At 44.0% G+C, this 10,000-nt stretch overlaps 1 protein-coding gene across 1 annotated transcript in view; it reads right to left on the bottom strand.

The window, feature by feature from the left end:
• Window positions 1–2,805, bottom strand: part of pea15 (proliferation and apoptosis adaptor protein 15) — a 36,908-nt gene extending 34,103 nt beyond the window's left edge. The window contains exon 1 of the mRNA XM_080860138.1: window positions 2,606–2,805. The gene's annotated coding sequence lies outside the window, so the exon portion shown is untranslated. The remainder of the gene's footprint in view (window positions 1–2,605) is intronic.
• Between the last annotated feature and the right edge of the window lie 7,195 nt (window positions 2,806–10,000).

Genomic DNA, 10,000 nt, shown 5'->3' with positions numbered 1-10,000 from the left:
AAATAACTGATAGGTTGTGCTGTCTGGGCAAGGGGGGAAGCTCAGATGAAGAAATGGATTTAGTGAGTTAGTGAGTGAAAGAAAGAGTGAGTTACAGAAGGGAAGAAAGAGCGAAGTTCAAAGGAATGAAGGAGTGAGTGAATGAGTGAGTGAGGAAGTGAAAGAGTGTGAGGGAGAGGAGGACAGGGGGCAGGCTGACTGCCGACACACTGAGACACTTATTAGAGATTAGAGGAGATTAGTGTGAAATCGCAGGCAGCTTTGGTGCGTGATGGGCGGCTGCTCCAGATCTACACTATGGATAACTGCAACACACACATACGGTGCTGAACACGAACACACACACAGTATGGTGCTGTACACACACACAGTATGGTGCTGTACACACACACACACACACACACACACACAGAAATATATTGGATGATCTCCACCATCACCACCACCACAACAACACACACACACACACACACATACATACCTTCAAAATAATCCAGACCAACCTTGTATAACCAGTATTAGATATACACTCCGCACCAAAGGCACCAGTGAAGTGATTCTATTTGCAAATCAAATATCATACAGAACACACCCTGCATAACACTAGAGCCATACAGTAGCCACGGCACAACTATCACTGGCAGAGTGTCAATGTCAATTCAGCAGGCCTGTTTTGTAGATGTAGCTACATGCGCTGCCATTACATCCGTCTGGACCAATGCCAAACCTACCACTCCACACATCCACAAAACTGCCAAATCTATGGCCCAAGTGGAGTACAATCAATAACTCTTGCCCTTTGGCTCTGCTGTGAGAACATCGGAGTACCAAAGCAGAAATTGCAGTTTGAGATCTATGAAGGTCAAACAATCGCTGGCATACCACTGGCGCATACCACATCCGATAGGACAAAAACTGTAATTCTAAAAAAAAAAATCGGGTGTTAAGATATTTCTCACAGAACCCATACAGGTCGCAACATTATGGGTTTCAAGAGGAACATTTCAAGGTTTTTCATTTCAAACTTTGATGGGGTCTCCATCGAGGAGAACTCAAAGAACATTAGTAACACCAGATGTCACTTTTTTCATTGTGTAGTTTTTTAGAAAGTTATTTTTGCAGTGGCAGAAAAGGTTCAAGAGGAAGCATAAGATATTGCTAACTCTGAGTTCGAGTTGCAGTTTGAGCTGCCAGAACGGCCTTGGCTCGTCAGAGACTTGGCCGAAACAAAGCGGAGACTGAATGCAGTCAAAAGCAGCTTCCACTGTTTGCCAGCACGGTCCCTGTTAGCGGTTTAAGGTTTCGGGCAGAATGGCGGAACTTCCAGAAAAACCCCACTTGACTGAGTGACTGCCAACAAACAACATCGACCACAAAACAGAACTGCCCGCCGCTGTCGCCTCCCCTTCCCCATGTTACCGGCGGAGACAGGAAAAAGCCGAGCAGGAAGCATGGTTCTGCTGTGCTGGCTGGGCCGGGCGCGCACACAGCAATTAGCCCGAACTGATGCCAAAATCAATATTCTACATTCGAAAATGCAGACTTCCCTACCGGCGAAGTCAAACTCTCTGTTCTTGGCTATACATTAGCTGAATCGCTTTACATTAAGCTACTGCACATTTACCATTAACTATACTACTATCACCGGGCTATGTCTGATTGATTCGAGTTTCTTGTTCATTCACAATACATTATTCTGCCCCTAGCACAATCACCGTGAACAGCAGGTAGAAGTTCCTCAAACTTCAGGACAAGCATGTTGATCTATCGCACAGATCGACTTCATGCAATTATATAGACCTAAATGTACCCAAATCAAGTAAATGTACCCAAATCAACCAAATGAGACCAAATGTCCACGGAATCTTGTCTTTATTTCACTGTGGCGATGCAAAAAGCTAGCGGGAAAGCGACAAGACTATATGCTGTCACAGGTTGTCAACAGAGTAGCCACTAGTTTAACCCAAATGAATTAAGCCTACATGCTGTGGAATACTCTGATAACGCGTCTTTTGCACACAGAATGCGTACGATTTTTTTATGGTTTGCATTCCAACGAGTCATCACAGGGCGCGCACGCCCTTCTGCCAAAAAGCGACCAAAACGATATTTCTGATAAGTATTCTGGCACTATGACCACATTTCAGCACGCTTTAGCTACAAGGTGTTTTGAAACCACCAAGGGCATAGACCGCAGTAGACAAAATTTTGTTTCGATTATCAATAATAGGCTACTGGTTACTTGAACCCCATCGAGAGCCGACGACAGCGAAACACGAGAGTGAAAACTGGATGCAGTCACTTGTCTAAGTTAGGTGTTTGCTCGTTTGTCAATAAAATAAACTTAGATGTAGGCTACACTATCCAAAGTCCATCCCAATTCCATAGCCAATGTTGAGGAAGCTAAAGGAAGTAACAGGATAGGCTACTACTGAACGCAAGAATGCAAGTGGCGGAATGCACCTTGTTTTACATAAAATAAGACAAATGGGGTGATGCTATTTGAATGAACGCAGGCAACTGTAATACTGCGCAGGGAAATACATACAATATTTCAACAAAGCAGCCAACCAGTCCTTAACCAAGGGCAATGAACGTTACTTACTCTGGACGAAGATAATGAGTCAGCCGTTGGTTATGGTGATGCTCGCGTGTTCTAAGCGGTGATGGAGGCAGCTCTTCTGTTAATTTTATCCAGTTATTTTCTATAACTGGCGATGTAGTCTTTAAACGACCCCGTATAATAGTCCAATCCGTCCAAATATCACTTAATTTAGCGTAACAAAAAAACAGCGTCACTGTAGACAGTGTGGATTTCGGATATGTCAAAAGAGCAAATTGCAGAAGAAGGCAGACACGATGTGTGAGAGCAGTTTTGGTCCAGGGAAGTTGCTGTGCTCGCGTTGGTCGTGCTTATGCGTACACAGTCTCACCGGTTTAAGAATGGAAACGCCTTTTCCTCTCTCTCTCTCTCTCTCTCTCTCTCTCTCTCTCTCTCTCTCGCTCGCTCGCTCACACAATCCCCGTCACACGCGCTGTCTGGTTCCGACTCACTCACACACACACACACACGCACACACATTTTTCCGCCCTGATGTCACTATGCTATCCGGTCTGAAAATCCCACCTCCTTTCTTTTCTGCCCTCCGCTAACAATTCCCTAACTCGTCTCGCTCTCGCTTCCTTCCCTGTCATTTTTCAAAGGCACGTCCGGAGCGCGGAGCCACGAGCCTGGCCTGGAGCGACTGAAAACTCGCCGTCAACTCTGTCATGAGTCATGACCTGTTAGTTCTTTAAAAGACCGGATTAGACGCTGACTCTGGTGTGGTTACTAAAACAGACTTTCGAGGAGATAGGCTAACCGATTGTACATATTTGTATAATATAAGTATGCAGTAGGCCTATATATCCATTTAAGAGGAATGGAGTTTAGAAGTTGTGTATTTCGGCCTATGTGTAGCATACCGTCCCCCTTTTTTTTTTTAGATCAAGAAAAGACTTGCTCATATAGTGGTCTCCTAACTGCAGAGCCAAAGAAGCACTCTACATTTTGCAGGCTCATTAACACTTGAAGTCCATATAGTGGTGCCTGCCATGTTCTGCTCTGAGGTGCCACGGTGTAATTAGTGCAAGGAGGACATTGTGTTTAATGTCATGCTAATGTCGTTCAGTGGAAGGCTAACCTGTCATTCCACGGTCTTAATTAGGGTGGGCTGCCCCTTGCACCTCAGGTTCCCAATCTGAACTGCCTGCCAGAGACTCTCAGGATCAGTCTCTCTCTCTCTCTTTCTCTCTCTCTCTCAATTCAAATCAATTCAATAAGCTTTATCGACATGAATGTTTTTTTAACACTACTGTCAAAGCATGTTACACACACATATCAACTGAATAATGATTGTATACATATACAGTTTAACCATATATACGCACATATACATACCCACATACACACACATACATACACATACACACACTGTACATACACATAGACACACATAAACACACACACACACACACTCTCTCGCTCTCTGCGTTTGTGTGTGTGTGTATGACCCAGCTGATGTGGTAGCAGGTAATATCTTGCCAAAACACTCATTATTATGAGACTGCATCTTCTGCTTCAGCCATCTGTGGGCATCAGTGGGTCATTGTACAGACACACACACACACACACACACACACACACACACACACACACACACACACACTCATCTCATTACTGAGATGCCCACACACCCCTAAAACATGTGCACAGACATACGCACACACACACACACACACACACACACACATACACACACACCACCACCACCATCCACACACCAGCTAGTCTTAACTCAAAATAAATTGCCTTCCAAATGATAGACATATAGTCACTGTAACACAATCTGCTGAGATAGGATGCAACCCATTTAAATGACTGCTGTTGCTCATCTTCATGCAGTGGAAACTGAATACAACTGCCAGACTTGAGTTGCAGCAGGAACTCTACTGCAAATGAGGAGAGCTATTATAACCAAGAACACTGTGCATCAACTGTCGTGTATATTAAAAATATAACTTTTAATAATGACAAGTGAAAAATAATATCCGATGAAGGCAGACATTTGAGGTTTAGTTTCAAACTAATTTAGTTTCTAATTTTGTTATCTTATTTTTCATTTCTGTATTTTCTTTTTCTAATCAGCCATGGCGAATTCGAAACCCTTCACAGACAATTCAAGCATGAAACAACAAGAAAATGTAATCACGCGGAGCGACACCGGATGGGATTATTTTGAAGTGTTTTGTCGACGCTCTTGACTGCCGCAATGCTGCACATTCACCCAGGAGATAGAGCAGGGTGATTATCTGTACCTGTCTCCACCTGTTGTCCGTGTGTGTGTGCATGTGTGTGTGTCTGTGTGTGTGAGAGAGAGAGCATGAGAGTGGGTGTAAAGTGTAGGTGACACAACCACGTTCAGTTTTTTTTCATGCGATTAACATATCAAATACACATTTTCGTTTTATTTGTTATGTGTATTTCAGTGTAATTTCCAGACGTTTCCATTGATGTACATTTCCAGAGGCTGCGGTACAGACATCAGAGGAGGAACAGCGATAAATTATATATATAAAATAAAAAATATGTACACACACACACACATGCTGCTACCACACAGCCGCGTAGAGGGAAGCCTGAACGAGCAGAAGGAAGTGGGGAACGCGTTACGTAAGAGAACATGGGCCTGTTCTGTCACATGCGCTCGGCACCTTTTCAGTCTTTAATGAGGGAGGAGGTCACAAGGGCTGTCCTCCTCACTGCCTCTGTGTTCTGCATGGGTTTATGTTGGAGCCTCACCCCTTCACTCCCTAACTTGAGTGTGTGTGTGTGTTTGTGTGTGTCTGTGTGTGTGTGTGTGTGTGTGTGTGTGTGTGTGTGTGTGTCTGTGTGTGTGTGTGTGTGTGTATGTGTATGTGTGTATGTGTGTGTTTGTGTATGTGTGTGTGTGTGTGTGTATGTGTGTGAGAGAGTGTGTAAGTGTGAGTGTGTGTGGGTGTGAGTGTGTGTAAATGTGAGTGTGTGTGAGTGAGTGTGGGTGTGTGTGTGTGTGTGTGTGTGTGTGTGTATGTGTGTGTGTGTGTGTGTCTGTGAGAGTGTGGGTATGTGTGTGTGAGTGAGCGTGTGTGTTTGTGTGCGTGCGTATGCGTGTGCTTGAGAGAGAGTGAAAAGGGTGTTGACAAAAAGTGTGAGATTTTAAATGTAAGTCTATGTAAGACGATCTAAGTGCTCTCTAAATATGTGTGTCTGTTTGTGTGTACATCAGAAGTTTCTTATAACCATCAAGTATTTATTTGTGTGTGTGTGTGTGTGCATACATGTGTATGTGTTAGGGTGAGAGATATGTTTACGTGTCAGCCAGGGCTGTGGTTTTGTGCTCGAGGTACATTTCAAAGCATTTGTCTTCTTATACTATGCATGGATGATCCCTTAATCTGCAAATGTGTGTGTGAGTTTGTGAGTGTGTTGGGAAAGCACAAGTAATGTGATGGCATCGTTATTTCTTCTACCCGAAGTTGCTCGCTATTATTCAAGAAAAAAAGCCAGCTCCATGATTGACATGCCTGTATGTCAGCCATTGTTTCTCCAAATTCCAGATTCATATCTTTGTGAATTGGCACAAGATAAAAATAGTCATTCTTCTTGCAACACAGGACCTCACTTTCACTTTTCACTAACTAGTTATTTCAATCACTACACATTATTGAACAGTGAGTGCTATAGTGAGTCCCCACGGAGTCAGAACGCACCAAGCAGCGGGCGGAGAGCTGACTGTTACCGGCTATCACTCAGGAAAGTGTGTGTGTGTGTCTGTGTGGGCATTACTGTGTGTGTGTGTTTGTGTGTGTGTGCGTTAGTGAGTGTGTGTGTGTCTGTGTGTGTGTGTGTGTGTGTGTGTTTGTGTGTGTTTGTGTGTGTGTGCGTGCGTGCTAGTGTGTGTGCGTGCGCGTGTGCGTGTGTGCGTCGTGTGTGTGAAGGTAACACATCAAGAAACACAAATGCAGCATCATTGGAATCTAAAGAGATAGGCCTTCTGCACACTAAAATGTGTTTTTCTGAGCTGTAAACTTAATTACGTCACAGTGCCACTGAGCCACTTTACACAAGTACACCCCCCCCCCCCCCACCTGTGCTTCACTGACACCTGCGCCAAGGTTCCAAGGCTCCTCTTCTCTCTGTCCCTCTCCATTCAAATGTATAACTAGGAATATTAAGAGACACCCTCAATACTCACTCTACTTTCTCTCACACTCCATCTCTCCAGCTTCATTCTATTTTCTTTCCGTCTTTCAATATTTTCCCTCTTCACTCTCTCTTTACTGTCTTTATCCAGAGCCACTCTTGCTCATCTTTCTTTCTTCCACTCTTCTTTCCTTCTTCCACTCTTCTTTCTTTCTTCCACTCTTCTTTCCTTCTTCCACTCTTCGTTTCTTTATTCTTTCCTTCTTTCCTTCTTCGTTCCTTCATGTCCTTCTTTCACTCTTCTTTCTTTTCTTCTTCCCTTCTTCTACTCTTCTTTCCTTTCTATACTCTTCTTTCTTTTCTTCTTCCCTTCTTCCACTCTTCTTTCCTTTCTATACCCTTCTTTCTTTTCTTCTTCCCTTCTTCCAATCTTCTTTCCTTCTTTTACTCTTCTTTCCTTTCTTCTTTCCTTCTTTCACTCTTCTTTCTCTTCTTCTTCTTCCGTTCTTTACTTTTGCATTTCATGCACTGGTATTTCCTTCAGGAAATGCATTTTCTAGTTAACTATATGCAAATAGCCAATCAATTTGATGCTTTGAACAATTGCATTGCTAATGAATATTAGGTCAGAAAATAAAACATTTGCCCGAGTTATCATCTTCTGCTATAGACCACACACACTTCCGGTCTGCTTTCCAAATATAGATAATAGATGAACAGAGATGGATAATGTTGTTGTTTGGACAGATACATATAATCACATCTTTGTTCACCTCTACTGTGTGTGTGTGTGTGTGTGTGTGTGTGTTTGTGTGTGTGTGTGTGTGTGTCTGTGTGTGTGTGTGTCTGTGTGTGTGTGTGTGTGTGTGTGTGTGTGTGTGTGTGTGTGTGTGTGTGTGTGTGTGTTGTGTTGCCCCAGGATAGTTTCTAATGGGAAGTTTTTTTTTTCTCATCACAAGATCAGCTCATTTACTGAAAGAAGAAGAGAGGCCCTTCTTGCACAACAACCTCACCACCAAGAAACACCCCAGGAGGTGGACACAAATGGAAAAGAGAGAGGGAGAGAGAGAGAGAGAGAGAGAGAGGGAGAGGGAGAGGGAGAGGGAGAGAGAGAGAGAGAGAGAGAGAGAGAAAGAAAGAAAGAAAGAAAGAACAGACCTCAAGACTCAGCAGAGGCAAAAATAACTCATTGGAGTTCAAAGATTAGGATAAATAGATTTATGCTTTTAATTAGTTCATTTCTGTTGTTTTGTTCAAGAGGTCTCATGGCTGGCACTGTGGAAAGCACATGTCCCTGTCATCTGACGATTCCAGAAGGTTTTATTGCCATGTTTTTCCCCCTCTCTGTCTGTGTGTCTTTCTGACTGGTCATCCTCTCCCTCATTTCCCATGTCTCTCTCTCTCTCTCTCTCTCTCTCTCTCTCTCTCTCTCTCTCTCTCCCTCTCTCTCTCTCCCTCTCTCTCTGTCACTCTCCCTCTCCCTCATTCTCTCTCTCATTTGCCTGCTCTGGGATGTCGCTGAATGGAACTGGTTGTTGGGAAGGTGGGGGTGGTGGCGTAGGGAGAAGTGAGAGGGGTGGCTGTCGGCGATGAGTCAACAGAGTACCACACAACACAAAGAAACTGCAGAGTCATTTCAGTCGCTCTCCATTACTCCCCTCTCTGCCTGATACCACACAGCCCAGCATGAGAGAGAGAGAGAGAGAGAGAGAGAGACAGAGAGAGAGAGAGAGAGAAAGAGGGGAGAGAGAAACAGAAAGACAGAGGGGGAAGAGAAGTTTGAAAGAAATAGAGAGGGGAAGAGAAAGAGAGTGAAGTTTGTAAGAAAAGAGAGGGAAGCAAGGGCACAGATAGAAAGAAGTAGGCACAGAGAGGGGTCAACAGGACAGAGGGAGAGAGAGAGAAAGAGAGAAAGGACAGAGACAGAGAGAAAGAGAGAAAGGACAGAGACAGAGAGAAAGAGAGAGAAAGAGAGAAAGGACAGAGACAGAGAGAAAGAGAGAGAAAGGACAGAGACAGAGGGAGAGAGCAGGGGCAGGAAGTACGACTGTGTGTGGAGAGAGAGAGAGAGACGGGGGGGGGGGGGGGGGTGGGGGTCAGACTAAGTATGAGACTGCAGTATGTGCAAATAGCAAATATTGAATGGCACCCCTTTAATAACACACTGATAACTTCGACCAGGCCCCAGTCACAGTCAGATTAGATTTCTAATAAAGTGCTGCTCCAGTAAGCACAAAAGACCGGGCAAAACTGGACAGAGCTTTTCTATTGGACACAATGGAGGAAACACATTTGGTAATGATATCATCCTTACCCTCCTTGAGCTATTCCTTACATTTTTGATTTTTAAAATGAAGAGGACAGAGAAGGTGAAGAATGATGATGGTGGTGGTGATTGTGATGAAAGAAGCATGGAAGTCTCCTTCTCTGCTTATTGTTTCTCATTGTCACTGAGATAAATAACAAAGAAAAGGAATACATTTGATGATGATGATGATGATGATGATGAGGATGATGATGAGGATGATGATGTAGACATCACAACATGACAACATGAAGCACTTCAAATGTCTCACCGTTTACATCGATTCAAACGTTTGTTGTGTGTGTGTTTCTGTATGTCTGTGTTTCTGATTATGTGTGTTTGTGTGTGTGTGTGTGTGTGTGCCTGTACGTACGCGTTCATCACCCACCCCTAATCAGAAGCCATTACCTCGTTGCTTGTTAATAGGTCGCCCCCCCCCCCCCCCCCCCCCGTCGCCCCGACTCCCATCGTTAGAAAGGCGTCATCTCCTCCTAATTAGAGATCCCGTTTGAGCTCTGCTTAGCTCCCAGCTGAGGCGTCCCTCAGAGCCTCACGTCGTCACTCTTTAAAATAGACACCTGAATCAGGAGCTCATAGAAATAGAGTTCAATAGGAAATATGCTTAAGGCTATGGAGGTGGTATTTACCAGATGGTTTTGTCCAAACCGACTTATTAATCGTTAGAAAACGGATCAAATGAAAACTGAACAGAAAGTACTAGAAATAAGCCGAAGGACAAATAAATAGGGGTACACCAGTTATCAAGTTAATGATAACATCAAATTTGTATGTGTATATGTATGTGTTTGTGCGTTTGTGTTTGTGCGTGTGTGTGCGTATGCATGCGTGTGTGTGTGTGTACGTGCGTGCGTGCATTTGTATGTGTGTGTGTGTGTGTGTGTGTGTGTGTGTGTGTGTGTGTGTGTGTGTGTGTGTGTGTGTGTGTGTGTGTGTTCGTGTCATATCTACTC

The sequence above is a fragment of the Sprattus sprattus genome (genome assembly GCF_963457725.1).
Source record: "Sprattus sprattus genome assembly, chromosome: 21".
In the NCBI taxonomy this organism is placed as follows: Eukaryota; Metazoa; Chordata; class Actinopteri; order Clupeiformes; family Clupeidae; genus Sprattus; species Sprattus sprattus.
Note: the sequence above shows the minus strand (reverse complement) of the source record. Positions and strands in the feature narration are given on the sequence as shown.